Raw genomic sequence first — 17621 nt, 5'->3', positions numbered from 1 at the left:
TTTACTAACATTAAATGGACCTAAATGGTCAGCATGAACTGTGTGAAACGGCTTAGAAACTTTTGGTATTGGATGAAGATATCCCGATTTTTTTCCTGACGGTACTTTACTATGTGCACATTGCAAACATGATTGTACATATTTCTTTGTAAATTTTCTCATTTTCGGAAACCAATAATTATTTTTTATTTTTGAAAAAGTTTTCTCATACGAAAAATGACCAATATCGTCATGATTTGATTTTAAAATTTGCCAGCGAACACTTTTAGGAACTAACCATTTAAGACCATCGTCAGTGATTTTAAATACACTATTATTTTTAAGACAATAATTCTTTTTAATATTTATTATATCGTTACTTTTTGAGTCAAGTAGTATACTTTTAATTCGTTCAATTTCGCTATCACATCATTGAACAGTCTTTAACCAATTGTCATCAATTTTATTAATAGAAGGTAAATTTATATTTATTTCATTATTTATGTTTGATATAGGGTTTCTGCTTAGTGCATCGACGTGACACACTTTTGTGCCAGATTTATAAACGAAAGTGCAATCAAATTCCTGAATAAGTGACCACCAACGGGCAACCCTTGAAATTATATCTCTTTTTAGAAAAGTAGCACGTAAAGAATTGCAATCTGTAACGATAGTAAAATGGATTCCCAAGAGATATGTCCGAAATCTAACTAGAGCAGACACAACTGCTAATGTCTCTAATTCGTAGGACGAGAAATGTTGTTCTTCTGGAGAAGTCTGACGACTAAAATATGCTACAGGCTTAAGTTCATTGGTTTTTTGCTTTTGGAGTAGGATCGCGCCTAATCCTCGCTTGCTAGCATCGGTGTGCAACTTTTAATTTTATTTTTATTTGGTTTTTGTCGTAATCATCATAATTGCTCATAATAATTAGTTTATCGTTTGTCTTTAAAATATTAACATGTGATTGTTCGGTATAAGTTTGACCAATAAGTAAGGGATACTTTAATAATGAATCCGATACTATATAACAACGTACCTTAGCATTTACGCCCCGGATACTAATATTAGCTATGCCTGATCCTAACGAGTGGATAATCGTGCCACCGAATCCTACTATAGGCCTTTTATCATTGCTATCCCATTGTTTGAAAATTTCTTTTGCATCTGATTCACGTATTAATGTTAAATCACTCCCTAAGTCAATAAATCCTACTTTTTTAATATTATTTATATATATATATCTTGTACATATTTATCTAATTCATTATTTCGAAAATCTTTATTTATTAAAAGAATTTTTCTTTTTTGCTCATTTTTTTTATTACTAAAGCATTCACTATCCAGGTGTCCTAACATTGAACATTTTATACATTTTTTTAAGGGTTTTTGACATTTAAAGGCTGGGTGGCCTTCTTCTTTACAATTATAACACTTAATTGAAGTTTTATAATAAGTATTAGTTTTAATATCTTTACTACCTTTCTTCACACTTTTATCAAAATTTCTAGTTGATACATTTCGTAAATAAGCTAACAATTTATCTGGATTATCAAATTGTGCCGCTTCTGCACCTAAACGAATCGACCTATCTTCTATCCCGTGCAACACACATTCTACGGCTCTTTTCCCTTTAATATCACAACGATTAATTAGCGCTACTTTATCGTAAAAGTAATCCTCTAAAGAGTCTCCAAATTTAGCTTTCTTTTCTAACATATCTGATAACATTTGACCATAATTTTCATCTGACGGAAATGCATTTAAGAGTTTCGTTTGCCACTCTGCCCAAGTGAATAAAACTGTAGATAACCCTTCATACCATTTTTTTGCTACCCCACTTAGCTTAGGAAACGCATAATGTATAATCTGTCTATCACTCCATCCATACAAAATAGCACATTCATTAACTTTAGTTATCCAATTACTTATTGTCTGATTTTTTTGAGACGGATCGAACTCTGGGACAACATTTGAATTCACAAAATGTTCCTTACTGTGACTGCCATTTATACTCTGAATAATATCAGTAAATTTTGAAATAAACTCACTGTGTATATCAGCCGGATCCGTGTACCTTCCACGCGTGCGGGATCGATTTCGTGTAGCTGGTCTCGATGAACGATGTCGCTCCCTGCTGACATGCTGCGTTCTGCGACCGCTGCAACTGCGATTCGGACTTCGACTTCGATGTTCGATTTCTCTCGCTTGTCGACTACGACGCGGCGGCGTGCAGACAACTCTGCCACAGGCCTCCCGGCTTCGATGTCGCTTGGCAATGCTTAACACTGGAGATCTTGACTGACGAATTTGTTCCATTGAGTTATTCATTGTTCTTACTGAAACAAATTTAAAATATTCGGACATAATTTGTTACACAATAACACAAAAAATAAAAAAAATTAGTATCTATTTTGAGCGCGAAGAGTTATCCCGCTTCTGAATTTGTAAACGTTTTACTAATATTTTATACTAAAATAAAACAGAACATACACATCACATAGTATATTTATTTTACACAACACATTTTAAACATTAACACATTTTTAACTTAATACAATGAACATTACAATTAGTACAATGATCTTACCTTAAATTACTTTCGCCATCAAAACCCCAAACGAACTGAGAGTGGATCTATTCACCCAGTTCTTTTAAAAGCTATTACCCTTCTTACATTTACAATTTATTTGACTACCCGCCTTGCTCATATTTTCACATTTAAAAAAATAGTCAAATCATAATCATATTTACGTAAAATACATATTATTTATATTTAAATAGCTTACAATATATACAAATATTGAGATTAGAATAACTTGGAAGATTTTGTTGGGCTTAAAGTTTTAATACTTTTCATGTATTATTAATATCACGTTTAAAGAATAAAACGTTAATTAAGTAAGCATCTATTCTATGCGTGTTTTGTTGGAGCAACTCTAAAATGTATAGAAAAAAAAAATTGAGGTGTGTCAAATAACTTATTTCAATTTCATTTCTTTTTCCTTGTGCATTTTTATTACAATTCTTATCATTAGAAATTCATTGCAAAATATTAAATACCAAATAATAAAAAAACGGTCTTAAACTATTTAAATAGGAGTCCGTTCGGTTATCGTAGCCGCCTCACGCAAATCTTTATTCCGGCGTAGTGAGGTCGATGGCGCTGTACGGTGCCCCGATCTGGATAGACGCCCTCACCGCTAAAAATCGGGCCCTGCTGCGAAAGCCGCAGAGGGTCATAGCGGTGAGAGGCATCAGAGGGTACCGTACGGTGTCGTGGACTGCGGCGACACTTCTCGCGGGCGATCCGCCCTGGGAGCTCCAGGCGGAGGTGCTCGCGGAAGTGTACCGGTTCCGGGTCGAGGCGAGGGACCGCGGCGACCGTCCGGGGTCGGCGGAGGTCGGGCGGATCAGAGCTCTAGCCCAGCACGCCCTGATCGCCCGATGGCAGGAGGCTCTGGGGTCTCCCTCGGCGGGCCTAGCGACAGTGGAGGCGATCCGTCCCCACTTGAGTCGCTGGGTCGAGAGGAAGCACGGCACACTGTCGTACAGAATGACGCAGGTACTTACCGGACACGGGTGCTTCGGTAAGTACCTGCACGGGATAGCGCGGCGGGAGGAGTCACCCTCCTGCCACGAGTGTGGTGCGCCAGTGGACACGGCGTACCACACCCTGTACGAGTGTGCTGCGTGGGGGCCCCAGAGGCACACCCTTACGGCGAGTATGGGCGGAGACCTCTCGCTGTCGAGCGTTATCAACGCTATGCTCGGTAGCGAGATGTGCTGGTCGGAGATGCGCTCTTTCTGCGAAAGTGTCATGTCGCAGAAGGAAGCAGCGCAGCGGGAGCGGGAAAAGAATGCCGCCGCTGACTCGCTCCGCAGAAGACGACCGGGGAGAAGGAAAAGGCGCTACGCGCACCTTCTCCCTCTGCCTCAATAGGCGCCGTAGGGACCAGGGGGGGTCCCAGTACCCAGGGAATCCCCCCTAGCTGTTGGAGGCCCGTATAGACGGGCCGACCGTCAGGGCGTCACGGTAGCATGCGTAAGCGATCCCGTGGCGTCCGCCGTAAGACGGAGAGGGTACCGCTGGTTTTTTAGTGGGTAAACCCGGTGTGCTTGGGCGTACTCGGCGTTCAGGGCTCCGGGGAGTCCCACACACCCCCCCACTTTCCATCACGTGGGGGAAGCGCATAAATCGTTTTTCCAGCGAGAAAAAAAAAAAAAAAAAAAAGCTGCCTCACGCAAAAGGTAACCCGGTTCGATCCCGGGTCGAAACTGTATGTTAAGAAATTACAGGCTCCAATTAATTAATCGAAGCCAGTCACCTTATATTTCTCCTTGTTGTATGTAGCAATATTTAAATGGTTTTTAAATTTGAGCCCGTCATTCTGTAAGTTTCCGTGGTGTAGCGGTTATCACATCTGCCTTACACGCAGAAGGCCCCCGGTTCGACCCCGGGCGGAAACATTGTTTTTGTCAAAACTAGTCGGTTTTTGTCAAAACTAGTCGGTTTTTGAGTATTGATGTTGATTCCAGGTAAGTCATTTGGGGTGATTTTGAAATTCAAGGTAGTCATTCTGGAACTTTCCATGATCTTATATGCAGAATATTCCTGGTTTGATTTCAGGTGAAAACGTTTCTTTGATCTATTAGAAGTATTCGGACTCTACTCTGCCTGACAGTAAGTGGTTGTATAGTTCAAATGAGAAGAGCCAGTACAGTCAAAAAGATTGAACTGCCTCTGTCGCACTCGCCATTCTGACCCAATGATAATGATACCACTTCATGCGTCGTTTGAAGGAGTTTAAAAGAAGAAGGTTAACCAATGCACGTGGTACTTTCAGAGACTATCTGAAATAACAATTTACATTTGAATCTATCGTCCAAATGTTAAAAACTGCAAGAAAATAAGGCTTGCGTTTGAAAATAGTTAAGTATTGTCTTTGTAGTCAATAAAGCTTTAAGACAGGGATATACACGGATGGAATAGTGTCAGGTTTTGATTGTCAAAAACAAAGTCTCCGCCCGGGATCGAACCGGGTGCCTTCTGCGTGTGAAGCAGATGTGATAACCACTACACCACGGAAACATTGAAGTTGTTTCGATTAAATTTAGAACTAAACAAATATTGCTTATCAAGGTAACTAAAAATAGCCAAAACCGTCCTTGATTGACTAAAGGTTTTTTTCTACTCAGGGTAGAACTGAGGGCCATCTACATCTCAGATTAGATTAGATGTAATAACCGCTACGGTGCAGCAATTTTCATGTAAAAGCTCAGTTGTATGTGTATACAACTTCCAGAGAAGTCGTGTGTGTGAACATTCCCTTAACTCGAAAATCATGTAAAATCGTTGTTATGGAATTCTGTCTCTTTGTATCAATTTTACGGTCCCATTGGAATATGAGAGCGATCAGAAAATGCATCTGTGTTTGCGTGCAAATTACGTAATGTCGTATGTCCTGCGCATTTGGTTAGTCTCTTGAGATCAGCCGCCGGTATCTAAATCGTTTTGGAAGATACAATCATGTTAAACATCATCATATTATTCTTACCTTACCTATTTTTTATATTATTTAATCTTGAATCTCTCCTAAATTTATCTTGGTGGTAGGGCTTTGTGCAAGCCCGTCTGGGTAGGTCCACCACCACCACCGCCCACTCATCAGTTATTCCATCGCCAAATAACAGAACTCTGTTGTTGTGTTCCGGTTTGAAGGGTGAGTAAGCCAGTGTAACTACAGGCACAAGGGATATGACATCTTAGTTCCCAAGGTTGGTGGCACATTCACGATGTAAGTAATTGTAATATTTCTCTATGGGTGATGGTGACCACTTACCATTGTGTTGGCCCATATGCTCGTCCGCCACACTATATCATAAAAAAAAATAATCAACAATACTTTTCAGAATATCACCGATCAAAATTTATTACGAGTAGAATGAGTTCTATCCGTTACAAATTACAAAGCTTAGGAATTAGACGTTAGTTATTTAGATGAGATAATTTTTTAGGTAGTAAATTATGGGAATTATGGGATGGGATATTGGTAGAAACAAATAGATATTTGTGAACGTCAATTTTATTTACACCTATAAAGATGTATCACCTCGAATGTCATCCATATTAAATATTATTTTTAAGTGTTTAGTGATAAGTCGATGTGTGTAGCTTTCAATAAATAAATAAAAGCAGTATTCAATGCATTCATGTAACAAAACAAATTTGGAAAAAAGTTTTTTGTGAAAAGTATTCAAATGTTAACTGATATGATTTTTTTTTTATAATTTCTGTCAATCTTTGCTGGCATTCAAAGACGTAACAAACTTCGACAAGTTCTTGAAACAATAACTTAATTTTTGTTTCTGTTGGGAGATGTATAAAGTTACTAGCAGACCCGGCCACGCGTTGCTGTGGCTGAGTGATTAAGGAAGGATTTAAAAGACAAAATTTAACACAAATTAACATAGAATTTTTAATTTCATTTTATTTATAAATACTCTGATAACCTTTAATTAAAATAAATCACATCTTGTCACATTAAAGTTTACTGAAGCGCCATGTTTCCAACAACAGCATCTCGTAAGTGGATGTAATCCTCTGATCGTAATTTAACTTGGTTAAACCGAATGAATCGCAAGCATTCACTTTCAATTTTAGCAAACATATCCACGACGTATTGATGATACAACTGACGATATCGAAGAATATAGTTGTCCTGATTATGTCTAATCATTAATCGATGCGCGTAGTAATTCATTGAACTAACTTTTTTATTTAATTCATTACCATTAATTGGATCACGCTGTTTGATATTGATGTGATATTCGTGTTGTCCTTGCCAGAATATCAATGGGTACTGGAGTGCGTCGTACGAAAGGTGTATATCTGAAATTCTACTCACAGTATTATCTCGGCGGGTAATTTTTATAGATCTGTCGTCAACTGGATCACCGACCATAATAATCGCAACTTCATCTACAGTTGGCGCATTGAACCTGCCAGCGTGTCCTCCCGATGGTACTTTGTCAGCTTTAGTGACGATTTGATAATTGTCACCTTTTAATTGTGGTGATACTCTTTTAAACAATTGAATCAGATGATTACGGTTCTCCAAAAAAATTTCTAACGATACTACAATTGATCTCTCTTCTGCTTGTTCAATAAAATTATACTGGCATCGCGTTGTCACACGTTCTTCACAACTGCCCATAAAATGGATTTGGAGAAATTTTGGATCTTCATTTGGCATTGGCATCAATGACCCTATTTTATGGTACACTTGTCCTTGTATTTTAAATGTTGTTTCAAAATTACGACCATCAGTTGAGAGATCGCAAATTTTTGATGCTCCAAATGATGTCATTTGAAAGCAAGAATTAAACTTTCGTGTCTTACGCAAAAATAATTTTGAATCATTTGAAATGCCAGAAAGAAGAGATTTCAAAGGTTCAGGCGGAGTAGGGAGTGGTAATAATACAACTTTCCCTGAGGCACAACACATGCCAGGTGATTCATTCCGAAATTTTAACGCCTGACAATGTTTGCATATTTTGTTTATCGCACCGATGGTAACTTTGGGATCAGCTGAGTAATTAATGTCTGGTGCACAATTAAAACCAAGACGAACAAATGATTCACGTGTTAATGCACGACTGGTTCGCTGCCTTTCTCGGTCTCGTTCTCTAATTGAATCTATGTGTTGTCCACGTGCAGCTCTTGTTCTCGATAAATATTCTTGGAGACGATTATCACGCTGTTCTCTTGATTCATGCGCACGAATATCAGCTATGCGAATTCTTTGAGCTTCATTTCTTTCTGCTCTTTGTTCGACTGATTCGTGAGCTCTTTCAAGGCGCCGTTGTCGAGCTTTTTTGCTACGGGCATTGTTGAGGTTAGATTTTTTTGGTGGCATTTTACTGAAAATGTTATGTGAATAAATTCCTTGTACTATTATTTTGTTGTTCTTATATTTCACTGCATTATGTAACTGTAAATTAGTAGCTATATAGATATCCAAAATAATATACAAGAAATGAAAATAAAATGAAAAATGATCCAGAAAAAGCGATGTCACAGAGAGTATCGATCAAAAAATGGCCAGCACCACGTGTAGTGGAAAATGAAATCTAAAATTCAACGGTAGCGCCATCTATGATAAGTTAATGATAAACGGTCTGACAGATTTCTGTAAAAAATCCTATGTGAGGCGCCATCTGTTCGAAATTTTCGTAACTTACAATTAATAACAACAATCAACTTTGATAATCAGTTTATTGTTATTTATAAATCATTGAGGCCATTAATCGAAATGAAAACTATTCTATCTCTTAAGTTGGACCAAATTAAACATAAATGCCAAATTTCATCAATATCGGTTGAGTTGGTGAAGAGTTCACTGGGAACATACATTGTGACACTGGATTTTTATATATTAAGATGAACTAAAACTAGTTACTGTATAAATCTTGACCGTGTGGATAAAAGTAAAAGTAGAAAGTGATATATGTGACACAATAAAATATTGAACATTCAACAATAGTTTCTACTCATATCATATCAATCTATACAATATTGAAGTTTACTCGTAAACACTAACTGAGTATTCCTTTGATAAGGAGAATTAAAAAACCTAAATAATCTTCGAAGGTCCGATAACTTTACTGCGCCCAACAATTATTCATAAGTATTTTTTATAGTCAGTTAGCGCGTGAATATTATTACAAACTCAACAATAAATTATTTTTATTATTTACTTCTTAAACAATAATAATATGACAGTTGTCTGATCGTGTTTGTCCACGATCAGATTATAAAGAAATATTAAAAGGAGCGAAGTTATGACACTTCAATAAGTTGCTTTGTAAAAACGAATTTCTATTTAAAAAAAAAAAAAAAAAATTAATTAATATTCGTGTACTTAATATTAAATTAGTCTTTTAATTTTATTGTGTCGAGATAAATTTTGGTAAATGCCTTAACTATCAAGATATATATTTTTTAACTCCTCATAATTGAATAGATTAAGGTAGGAATCATTCCAAGATACTAATAATAGGCTTCTATTGACAAGTCAATGTGATTGCATTAACGTTTTGGTAAGAAACAGTTCGTTTTAGGAATATTTCTAGGGCATAAATTCATTCGTAAACAAAAAATCTAATATTTGCGTATAACTAAATAAAATAATTTAAAGTTTCTTGACGTTACATAACATAGACAGCCTATAAATATTATCATTAATTTATTTTAAAATTCAAATAATACAAAATTCATTCATATTCCATTTTTAAATTACTTAAAATTATTTAAAAAAAATGACAATTATTTTATTGATAAATTTTGCACAAGGCGTTGTCTTCTTTTAAATAAAACTATTTATAACGGATGAATCGCGTATATTAATTATTTTTAAACATCCCGACGTTTCGAGCACTTTGCAGTGTTCGTGGTCACGGGCAGACTAAGATGACATTTGTCTATTTGAAGAACAAAGGAAATATTATTAACAACTACCGCCAACGATTTCTCAATTGATATCTTGAGTAACGTTCCGGTTGCACGCAGAAGGCACTAACTGTATCTTTAGGTCTTGCAGTCTGTTGGATTTGGGAATTTAAATTTTTAATAAGTGGATCCCAGGTGTTAGAAAGTCTCCAACCATCTTCTCTATTGAAGTTCGGATGTTTTTGAATTTCAATAGCCTCGCGTATCATTCTAGGAATGAATCTGTGTTCTCTAGCGAGGATCTGTGGTTTATCAAATCGGATAAAATGGTTAGGTTTATCCAGAGCATGTTCACAGACTGCAGACTTAGAAGAACGCCTATTTTTGACATCTCCTATATGTTCCTTGACCCTGGTACTTCTCTTTGTTTGGCCTATGTAAGATAAACCACACACACATTCGAGTTTATATACTCCTGCAGTTTGTAAAAGGATATTACTCTTGATAGGTCTCAAGAACTGGCTCACTTTCTTATGAGGCTTGTAAACGGTTTTAATCGAAGCTCGCTTCAAGTTGTCGCGTTGTCTTCTTCTTTTAAATATCGAATTCCTGACGATAGAAAGAGACGCGCTTAATACAGAGTTGAACGTTTATTAGTACGGCTGTAAATTCATTTCATAATTATATAATTAACCCTTTTTGAACAATTGTAATTTATCAAATTTCGTTGATTATGAACTTAACAACAAAGTAATTGACTTGTTGGAGCACTTTAATTTGGGGTACTCATTTTATTAATGTTCGGTAATATTACGATTAATATCTCTAAAGCGATATTACCTACAACAAAAATTACGTTTTACAATACTCATGACTCAGCTTGACTTCTTTCAAACGGTCACGATAATTGTTGTTTTCATATATCAATCAATCAATCAGCCCATTTCCATCCACTGCTAGACATAAGCCTCTCCAATTGCTCGCCACTGAGATCGTTCTTGAGCTACTCGCATCCAGCTCCTGTCAGCCGTCTTGCGTAAGTCGTCTCTCCACCGTGCCCGAGAACGTCCTATACTACGTTTTTATATATATTTCTGCAAAATAATTATGCACGATTCAAATACTTATTAGAACTATAGATAAACATGTCTTATAATAATTCCTTTATATCGATTTGTATACTAGTAAAAATGGCAAAGGCCAAAGTAAAAATACCAAAGGCATGTTGGTGATCAACCGTGTGATTCTGTAGGAATTATTTTCATATTCTTCATATACTTGTTCACAAGTATATGAAGAATATGAAAATAATTCACAATCGACTCATAATGATAAGAAATTTTTAAACTTATGTCCTATAAAACTGATAATTATCACAGTCAAAGTCGCAAATCACATTTAAAACGAGTTTCGAATTTTTTAGAATTGCAGAATAGCCCAACAACAACAAAAGCAGCCTGAAATTTTCCCACTGCTGGGCTAACACCTCCTCTCCCTTTGAGGTTCAGACGTATTCCAGCACGCTGTTCCAGTGCGGGTTGGTGGAATACACATGTGGTAGAATTTCTATGAAATCAGACACACACGTTTCCTCGCGATGTTTTCCTTCACTGCCGAGCACGAGATAAATTATAAATTAAACACATGAATATTCAGCGGTGCTTACCTGGGCTTGAACCCGCAATCATCGATAAAGATGCACGCGTTCTAACCATTGGGCCATCTTGGCTCAATTGTCTAACAGGTCCGTCTTAATCCAAGAAGTTGCGAGCGCAACCAACCCGTTCGCCACATCAAGGAATCTTAGATGATGATTCCAGGACCATTTTGCAATTAGATCATTAAAATTAATTTAGTTGAGATCACCAAAACACTGCTCAGATTTAAAAGCTTGTTACGCTTAACACGTTGATGTTAGTTTTACCAGCCTTGAAATTACTTACAACACCACTGTAATTATCAGTAAGCAATTTTTGCTGAAGAGATATCTGTGCAGCTGTTACCTTAAGGTTTCGCTTAGTTCTATTTATAGTCGATATTACCTACTTACGTTATGTTATTCCTTATTGGTATATAGAGCTGAATTACCGTGATTAATATGGCTGTCGTTTAATGATTACCTTTATTCATAGACTCATTATCATTTATTGAACCAATACATTGCCATTCGATCAAATCCCTATTTTATAGCACACATATATTGATAATAGAGCATATTAATTATGAGGGAACATAATGAATGTGGCGGTTTTAGGCACATAATATTTATCATAGACAACATAGAGAAAATACAAAAAGGTTATATATACATTTAAATTTCGATCCAATTAAAAATGTCTATTAAACGTTGAATGTAATTTATTTTATTTCTTACGTATTCGGACTCTTCACAAAATACACTACTATAAGTCGGTTTAAATTAAACATCTGATGAACGAGCTTCGAGTTTAAACTCAAAGAAAGCATTTACACTGCGAAAACGTAACCACGATTTAACAATGGACAATTTCAATAATAAAAATCGAATAGAAATTGCTCGGTAGAAAATTAAATTTAACGCGCGAGAGCTAAGACAAGTGACATTTAATTCTATCTCCTATTGAGTTAGATGTCTTCAAAGACCAGCTTCTATTTAATTTTATGGATACCTGCGGCAAACCGAGTCTCTAATATCATTTATTTTAATTCAATAACTCCTTGTAAAGCGGCACTAAGTATAAAATTGTTAATTGATACATTTATGTTACTGAAAATTTACGATCAAATTTTAGCTTATTAAATTTGGTAAAACGGTAACTGAACACGGATCGGGAGACTGTTGGGTCGCTTTGTTCATTATAGAGAGGCCTTTGTATAACACAAGTATAATATTTTGTAGACACCTTGTAAGTTAAATTACTCGTGGGAACTAATTTTGTACAGTATGACACAACTTAAATATAACATCGGAAAATGAATTGAAACCGATTACTGCCGATTTATACAACCAAAAAAACAGCTCCAGCTTCCAGCAATAGATATATTAAGTCATATGATTTTAAAAGTTATTACGTTTGTGTAAAGATTATATTCACGTAAGAAATAAATATTGATAATTTGAGATTATTTAATTCGAATTTACGGATCGGTTTTAAGAATTGTACCGATGCTACATCTAAGTTGTATCGTACTGAATATAATGATAATGACTTGGTTGTGCAGGAAGATATCGTGAGAAGTTTAAATGTATTAAATAAAGTCTGCCATTTGTGTATTAACCAGTCAAATTATGCCCAGTATAAATAATTTCCAAACCTTTTTCTGAAAAGGCTGAAAAGGCTTTTCTGATAGCCTTAAGATACCAGTAGTTACAACCATTTTATGTTCATAGGCTACGATGCAGGTCCCAAACAAGAATTATTATTACATCTACTAATTTCAAATAATAATAATACGCATATTTATGAAAATTTGTAGAGAAAATTGTAACTTCTTTTTCTTTTTAGTACATCGAATTGAATCAAGATATTAAATTATAATTAAGCATTTATAAATTACTTGACAATTTTCGTTAAAAACAATTGAAGACGATTTAAATTAAGAACATGTTCTTAATTCAAATGCATAAATATTTTCCAAACAAAGAAGTAGCTACGTAAATTCAGTTTGCGTCTTACTAATAAACCACGTATTACCGACGCAAATTCAATTCACACTCAATTTCCTTTACGGTGCCAAATATATGATTACTTGGCGGTAATTTCAATTATCCTCTGGATTCAATATATAATAATAATTATACTGTGATTAAAGACACACATTAAAATCAAAAATAAAGTTAATCAGAATTATCTTTAGTGATAATAAGACTAAATTTAAAAACGACATATTTATATAGTACATTGAAACAAGGTTAAGAAATCAGTAAAAGATATACTATCAAAGGCGGTCTTATTGCCAAAAGAGCAATTCCTGACAGACAAACCAAAGGTTCGAAGTTACTCAAAGGTTCTGTACGGAATAACTAAGTTTGCTGAGCCCACATTGCATGACTGCGACAATGGCTATGTATTCTCTTATTTGATATGTATCTTTATTGAAGTTTCAACGACTCTTTCTATGCCCTTATTTAACAAAATTACTAAATACATCATTACATATTTTAAAACAAAGTCGCTTTCCGTCCATACATACATATTATGTATGCTTAGATATAAAAAATACACAACGGATTCTGATTCGATTTTTTTCAATAGATAGATTGATTTAAGAGGAAGTCTTTATGTAATATAATATGATAAATTTTGTAGAGAAAAACAACAGATAAACTACTGTATTTATTATCAGTATTGTATCCGTGCGAAGCCGGGCCGGATCGCTAAGTAATTAATATTCTGTTTCATTGCTGATAACCAGGGGCGTAACTATTGTAGATCCAAGTAGTGTAGTGCACCTCGGCCTAGGAGCTCAGGGTGCTCTAACATAAGCTTTGAAAAGAGCAGGTCAGCCAACTCACCAGCTGCTGAAGGTAGTTAAACTCGACTCAGCTCTCCAGATTTTTCAAATATTTTATACTGTCATGTGAGTCGTTTTTTATTAATTTCCATTTTTGTTTTATAAACGCAGAGATTCTACCTCTCATAGAAATGAATATATGAATTTAGACTAATAATGATAAGTTAAACTAAATGTATCTTGTATCCTATTCTTATTCCTATCTATATTTAAAAAAAGGGCAATACAAGTTAGGGGGGTCGTAGAAAGAAAGATGAGGCCTTGATTCTTTTTCTATGCATCGCAGCCCTCGTCCACTTACTTACTATTAACAATTATTAATAACGCATAAACTATCAAACGCATTCCACACTCATGAGTTATAAATGTGACTATCAAACCAAATTTATACAAATAATCAAAGTATTGTTTAAGTTGGCTGAAACATTCCAATCATTTTTAATGATTTTTGATTTTTTAATACATTGATGCACCGCGTAGAACTTTTTATGAAGACTCATTTTACTCATGCTATAGCTGAATGAGTAGCTATTTAACTACAGCTGTAAGTATGAATATTGTTTAAAGCTTGCTCGTATGCATACAACGCTGCATCATGTTTCGAACTGTACGAGATCCCACCAAACTCTTGTTCCATTAAATAAAGCAAATATCACTTCGCTTTATATGTGCTGTTACATAATATACTTCCTCACTCTCAAACGCTTCCGGGTCAATCGATCATGTTCAAACATACCGATATTTGATTCCTGGCAAGTCGGTCAAGACAGTAAGTAATTATATTTCCTTGATCTCTTGTCATTTAAAAAAAATTCGGTGCTTCGATTATATTTGTCCTTACGTTCTTTTTTTGAACAAAAAAGTGTGTTTAAATTAAATTAAAATAGGTTGACATGTACATGTCGGCGCGAAACCATGAATTTAAGAAAAACACTTTCCCAGAAATGATTATTCTAATAATTTAAAATAGTTTGATTGTTAAATTAATAATTTTTAGTGAATAGTTTAAAAAACGGGCTCGGACATGCTACTCCGTTATAAATTTTAAAAACTTTTAAGTATCGATACTTAGAAAATAACAGTTCCTGACTGACTTACTGATTGAGTGATTTATCATCGCCGAGCGTATATTATTGTTGGATGGAATTTGGTAAGTTGGACCGTTTTATTTAAAAGACACCCACTATGAAATAAATTTTGCAATTTCTACCCCCAAAGGAATTAAATAGGGATTGAAAGTTAAAATTATATACCTAAAAATATTTAGTACTTTTAAACAGGAAATGTTGTACAAGATTTTTGCTTCCTTGCTTCAGTACAGTACCCCTCGAACCACCTCTATGTTTAGAGACAAGGTACTCCTAACGCTCACGCGTCTATTGAGTACGATTACAAAGTAGCAGGTATGGAACCAGCATTAAACTCAATTGGAACCATTTCATAATAACATTAATAATTATCATTCTTATAAAATAAATAAATTTATCTTTCTGGTCATTATATATAACAACCGAATAACTTTATTGACAACAACATATTAGATTCATATCGAAAAAAAAAAAAAAACAATATTTAATATCGATAAATGTTAACCGCGTCATTACGAGGCCGTAATAGCAATTTGAATGACTTGAATTCGGTTTGGTAGCCTCGTCGATAGGTTATTATGGAGAGAGACCGCGACAAATTGGAAAATTGCTCCTTAATGGCAATCCCGGCCATAATTGTTTCATACCAGATTGTCACATGTCGCTGACAATGTCAGAATATCTCGTTGATTGACACTTGATTATGTTGAGTGAGTCGACTAAATGGTTTTCTACTTTATTATATTTTCGTACAATATAAATTGTTAATATAAAAAAAACACCGTGAAGGTTTACACCACCAACCCGCATTAGAGGAGCGTGGTGGATTATGCTTTGAACTATCTCCTCAAATGGAGTGGGAAATTTACAGGCTCTTACTGCACTGATTCGAATGTACCTTCTAACCCCTGCTACGGAAAAGACTTGTAAATAAATCAAAAGTTACTTTTTAAATTTACAGTTATTAAATTATTAGAAATCCTGTATAATAATAAACAAAATATAACTAAATGATTTTCTAACAATAACACCTTATTTATAAAGAGAATGAGAATTCAATTTATTGTTAGTTCAAGTTGACATCAGCTTATATAAAGATTTTACACTACAATAGGTATCGTCTTAATGTCCCAATACGACCTGACAGCGCAAAATTGAACCAAGAGACCAACGCGTTCAGCTGATTTCCTGTTCAATATCTATTTGTACTTAGAAAACCTACCAAGAGGTTTTCTAATAAGGTAATTTCGGGAATGAAAAATAAATTATAAAATTTGATAAAAATTAAAATTTATGAAAAAATATACTTAAATAATGATTAAATTATTATATTGAAATCAAAAGTCGTAATCTTAGTCTGTACATCACGTGACCTAAACCACGAGCCGCCATGGTGTGGCGTCAGCTAGGCAAAAACTGTCATTTCAGTATCATCTGGCACTTTGATAAACAACTTTTATGGAGTTTTAATGCTAGTATTTGTTCACTACACACTAACGATAGTGGCTGTAATATATTGTTTTCCCAAAAAAACACCAAATATTTATAGCTGTTAACGTTAAATGAGTGCCGGTCGTACATACACAACTTTTGTTTTTACCAATGTGACGTCATCAAAATGTCTGACAGCGTTTTTGCGTGAATAAATATAGGTTTAAAAAATGTAATATAGTATATTACGTGTTGCTTTTGCCGAAAAATATTTATGCGGTTTTTTTGATACTCGAATCAAATCAAAATATACTTTATTGAAGTAGGCTTTTACAAGCACTTTTGAATCGTCATTTAACAACTGCATTAAGTGAAGTATCACCGGTTTGTAATGTAGATTCTACCGAGAAGAATCTGCAAGAAACTTAGTAGTTACTCTTTTACAATATTAAAAATGTATCATTCTTTTTTAATTGGACTTATTTTATATTAGTAGTGACAAGGAATTGTCCAGTTTTACCTCCTTTTTACGACGCATAGATTATTCGTACGAATTTGGAACAATATAAGCGGCAACTAATATTTGTAAACATTGTATTCAATTAAAATTTTGCCACTAGGATGATAATTCATCATCATCACCAAAGGATTTATAAGAAATATTAACCATACTTTACAACATTATTGCACTACTTTATTTGGAAACTAAGACGTTATGTTCCCAATTTTGGTGACACATTGGCGATGAAAACTAGGTATGTTTTCACTACATGTTGTGATAAAATCTATCGTGTTTGTGAAGTCAAGTTGAGTCTTTTGTTATTTACATAGCTGAAATGAAACGTGTCTCTTCTCTCAGCGCGACTCTCACTTCAGACGCCATATTAAATTTTATTTGAGCTTGATTCTTGAAAGTGCAACCCGATACCGTGCTCTGAATAAAGTGACTCTCGTCTACATTTTTATTGAGTCAGGACGAATTATTTTAACATTGTACCTTTATTGAAATATATAATGTATCTTTATTTTATAAATTTCATATTTATAGCCGTACTATTCCAACATGTACTCGTGTTCAAGGTGAAGCAAAACATCGTAGGGAAAACTAGGTGACGGATGAAAATCTACAAAAAGCGCATCTACAACATTGGGGCTGCTTGGTGACATATAATCCAAAT

General features: G+C 34.8%; 1 protein-coding gene and 2 non-coding genes across 3 annotated transcripts in view; 2 read left to right on the top strand and 1 right to left on the bottom strand.

The window, feature by feature from the left end:
• Nucleotides 1-17621, top strand: part of LOC124536252 (prolactin-releasing peptide receptor-like) — an 81804-nt gene that overhangs the window by 24730 nt on the left and 39453 nt on the right. The window lies entirely within an intron of this gene.
• On the top strand, nt 4377-4449 carry Trnav-uac. Its single transcript has one exon. It is a non-coding gene; the product is annotated as a tRNA-Val (tRNA).
• On the bottom strand, nt 4999-5071 carry Trnav-cac. Its single transcript has one exon. It is a non-coding gene; the product is annotated as a tRNA-Val (tRNA).

Source organism: Vanessa cardui, chromosome 16 (genome assembly GCF_905220365.1).
Source record: "Vanessa cardui chromosome 16, ilVanCard2.1, whole genome shotgun sequence".
In the NCBI taxonomy this organism is placed as follows: domain Eukaryota; kingdom Metazoa; phylum Arthropoda; class Insecta; order Lepidoptera; family Nymphalidae; genus Vanessa; species Vanessa cardui.
Note: the sequence above shows the minus strand (reverse complement) of the source record. Positions and strands in the feature narration are given on the sequence as shown.